The sequence below is a fragment of the Mustela lutreola genome, chromosome 8 (genome assembly GCF_030435805.1).
Source record: "Mustela lutreola isolate mMusLut2 chromosome 8, mMusLut2.pri, whole genome shotgun sequence".
In the NCBI taxonomy this organism is placed as follows: Eukaryota; Metazoa; Chordata; class Mammalia; order Carnivora; family Mustelidae; genus Mustela; species Mustela lutreola.
The window spans coordinates 134,817,438-134,821,849 of record NC_081297.1 but is presented as its reverse complement, the minus strand read 5'-3'; the positions used below and the strand labels follow the sequence as shown (position 1 = coordinate 134,821,849).

The 4,412-nt window shown below is 43.9% G+C and overlaps 1 pseudogene; it reads right to left on the bottom strand.

Moving 5' to 3' along the window:
• Positions 1-1,830: 1,830 nt before the first annotated feature.
• Positions 1,831-3,093, bottom strand: LOC131839842 (eukaryotic initiation factor 4A-I-like; annotated as a pseudogene).
• Between the last annotated feature and the right edge of the window lie 1,319 nt (positions 3,094-4,412).

The following is a 4,412-nucleotide window of genomic DNA, read 5'->3' as shown; positions in this document are numbered from 1 at the left end:
GGGTCTACCTTCTGGTTCCCCATGATTTAGATTTAGATAATAAATTTTCATTAGATTTAGATAATATATTTTTGGCAAATATACCACAGAAGTGATATTAGGTCCTGTTTAGTGACATCTGGAGGCACGTGATGTGGATTTGTCTCACTACTGGTAATGTTAACTTTGATCACTTGGTGAAGGCAGTATCTGTCAAACCTCCTCACTGTAAAATTACTAGTTATGTCTTCAGTTAACTAGGATTTAGGGGGAGATGTGTAAACATACTGTCTCATTAAACTTACACTCCTTGATTTTCTCATTCTTTCATTCGTATCTTATGATGAGTTGGTATTGTACTTTGAGAAAGAGCTTTTTCTTCTCCCATTGGCTTACTTATGTCAGTTTTGACTCACAGATTTTTATGCTGTTTAATGGGCTCTAATCCATTACTGTATCACTTATTTTGATACTAACATGGTCCCCAGTGGGAGCCTTTTCAATCTGCAAACCTCTCCTTTTTGTATGTTACCATCATTCCTTGAATACTTCTGTAATTTTTGGTCCAGCCATTTCAGGCTCCTTTTGTACTTTTTCTGCCCCAGCCTGAGAATTAACCTTTTCCCCAAGGAACATTGGTTCCTGTTAACGCTCAGAAGGATATTTAGAGAGTAAGATCCAGACGTTAGGTGTGCTAATTGCTACAGATGTGCTCTAACTTTTAGGCTCTGTCATGGTAGAGGGCAAGGAAACCCACATGTATACATTCAGATCCTCATATGTGAATATTTATTTCTATATTTGTATTTTAAAACTTCAAGAATGAGAAACTTGCAGCAATATTCTGGAATCACATTGAACCAGCTCACAAGGGCTGTTTACTAAATAATCGTAATTTTGTGAGGGGATGTTAGCTTGAAATCAGCCATCAGAGTATTTATACCATTGCAATCAGCAGATGCCACGGATCAAGTTTGTTCACCCCACCCCACCCCAAGGCAGTTTAGCAGTGCACCACTGGAAATCTGCCTTCCATTATCCTCAATTTTTTATTCAGAATACTTAGGTTATATGGCAAAAGGGAATTAAGGTGGTTAATTGGCTGACTTTAAAATAGGGACATTATCCTGTATTATCTGGGTGGGCCCAAGGTACTCACAAGGGTCCTTGGAGTGGCAGAGGGAGGCAGGAGAAGAAAGTCGGAGAGACATAAGGATGGAAGGAGGCTCAGAGATGCCGCGTGGCCACCTTCGGAGACAGAGGAAGGGGGCCACAAGCCAAAGGGTGTGGTCGGGTTCTAGAAGCTAGAAAAGCATTTTCCCGTAAAGCCCCCAGAAGGAGCATAGCTCTCAGACACCTTAATCTTAGTTCAACTCATATTGGGCTTCTGACCTACAGCACTGTAAGATAACCAAAGTTCTGTTTCCCTCACCGTGTTTGTGCTAATTTGTTCCAGCAGCAATGCAAAGCAAATCCTCATAGTGTGTATGTTTCTCTTGTCACGGAGTTTTCTTTCAGCGTAACGTTAGTGAGATTCACCCCCTTTGTTGAGTCCATAATCTGTTTCATTCTATTGCGGAGTAGTGTTCGATCATATGAAATCCCAAAATTAGTTTTGCCATCCTCATGTTGATGAATTTCTGCTTATTTCCCGTTATTAGAAGACTATGATAAAGCTGCTATGAACAGGTTTGTTGTTGTTGTTGTTTGCCTCAAAATGTGGCATTTATTCAAAGAAAAAGAATAAAAAAAGAAAAAAAAGACAAGATGCCCATCCCTTGGCTCCCTTCTCTCCCCTCTCCTGATCCTCTTCTGGACCCTGGCTTCGGCTAGGTAACAGGACAGTCCCACTCAGATGAGGTCAGCGACACTGAGGGGCACCTTCTCCATGGAGGGGTTGAGGAAGGTCTCAGTGTTTCAAAGAGTCCTTTTGTCTTCTTCTGTCACCCTGTTAAAAGCCACACCCTTACAGCCAAATCATCCTCCAGGACCAATTACCAGTTCTACAGGTATAGTTTTCCCTGTTGGCGGGAAGGTCCTCACTGCTGACTGCAGACACCTGCTGCACATCAGCACCCCAGGCCAGCAGGTCAGTGGTAACCAACACTCTGCTAGAGCCAGAGTGAAACTGAAATGAAATTACATTTCATTCCTCAGGCTCCACATCACCATGCATGGCAGACATAGTGATGTCTCAGGCATGCATCTTCTCAGTGAGCCAACCAACCTTCCAGTGTTGACTATGACTGCCTGTGTGATGGTCAGGGTATCACACAAGCCACAGGGTGTGTCCAGCTTCCACTCCTCTCACATGGATGCAGAACGGGTGGACAGTGTCCTCCAGGGTCAAGTCCTCCTTCTCGACCAGAATCTGAATGGGGTCCCTCATGAACTTCTTGGTTACCTCAAGCACATTGGAAGGCACTGCAGCTGACAGCGAACCCCCCTGGGTATTGCTGTGGACCTTTTCAAATACGTCCCTGAATCCATGGCTTAACATTTCATCAGCTTCATCCAATACAAACATTTTGATGTATTTGAAAGACAGGTTTTTCCAGTTAAGCATATCAGACACGTGACCTGATGTCCCCACGATGATATGGGTGACTTTCACTTCCAGCTTTTGGACCTCAGCATGCACGTTGGTCCCACCAGTGCAGGTGTGTCAGGGGACACCCTTGTAATGTCCTAATGTCAAGAATACCCTTTGCATCTGCTGAGTCAAGTGGGTGTCAGGACTAAGTCTCACATAGTCTTTAGATCTAATTCAATCTGCTGCATAATCCATAGGCAAACGTGACTGTTCTCCCAGTCCTAGACTGGGCTTGAGCAATCACATAAAAACCCTTGATAAGGAAGACTGGCTTGTTTCTGGATGGCAGAAGGCTTCTCAAAAACATTTGTGTAGATGCCACAAAGGGACTTAGAAAGGTTCATGTCACCAAGGCTGTCAATAACCTCATTCTAGTTACTCCGGATGACACTGTTGGGCTCCATCCCACCAGGGCCATTGTCTCTGGATTAGAAATCCTGGCTCTCAGATATGATCCTTAGAAACGAGGCTATGAACAGTGTTCTATACTCTTGTTTTGAGGCAGATATACAAGCATCCATTCAAGATAATGGCTGCAAATACTGAGTTTTGCATGGTTCTTAAACCAGACAGTATCAGCAGGACCACACCTTCATCCCTAGAAGAGTAATCAATGTGCAGATGTCCCCGAAAAAGAGCTCAGCCACCAGCGTCCCAGTATTGCGCAAAGCCTGTCTACCAGCAAAAACCCAAACAAGGCCAAGTTAAAGAAGCTAGAACAATGCTATATGTAACTAAAATTTTAAAATAAATTAATAATTCTGTTGCAAGTGGAACCAGAACAGATCATCAAAAAGCCAGTAGCAGCACCACTAAAAGTAAAGGAGGGTAAATCAAAATGTATCCATTCATTCATTTCAAGAAGAAAACAATCACGATTCCATTCAGGGCTGACAACATTGTGCCAGCCTAGTTGTAAAGACTCTGCTGACAAACTAGTAGGGGCATGGGCAGATAAGAAAAACAGTTATCTGTCTATAACTTATGTTTTAAGTTCTGTGATCATGCTTTTCACTGGGGGTCATGGAAGCAGAGAGAGTGTTCCTGGGTGTGGACCCAGGAAGGTGTGCGGGAGACTGGAGTGTTCTCGTTAATGAGAACAGGTAGTTCAAAGTCCACAGGCAGGAACTTGTGGGCACAGTTGAGGAACAACAAGAACCTGATGAATGGTCAAGGACAGCAGGACCTCTGCTCCCTCAGGGGTATGTTCTAAAGAAACCAGGGATAGGGAACCCTTGAAACATTACCCTGTTTGTGGAGAGAAACTCCCAATAGGGACCAATGAACAAGGTAGTCTAAAAGAAATAGAAACATCATACTGAACTTCTTTAACTTCTTCAAAATCCCCTCCTCACCTTTTTGGTAAAAGTGCTTAGGACTAACCTCTACAGGACTACTCTTTTTTCTATCCCTGCTCCTAAAATTTTCATTGGCATGGCTAGTGATCCTTTGGACTGGAGCTTAAAATCACTTCCTCTTACAAGTCTTTCCCAACCCCCGCCTGTCTCCCTGACCCCCAAACTTTGGAAGATGCTTTTTTTTTTTTTTTTTTTAAGATTTCATTTATTTATTTGGCAGAGAGAGAGAGCACAAGTAGGCAGAGGCAGGTGGGGGTGGGGGAAGCAGGCTCCCTGCTGAGCAGAGAGCCCGATGTGGGGGCTCAATCCCAGGACCCTGAGACAAGGACCTGAGCCAAAGGCAGAGGCTTAACCCACTGAGCCACCCAGGTGCCTCCTGCAAGATGCTTCTGCTTTGTACAGCTACGGCATCTTCATACTTTCCCATTGTAGCTCTAGGTTTTGTTGTCCTTGTATATATAGTCGTCTGCCTTCCCAGAGGG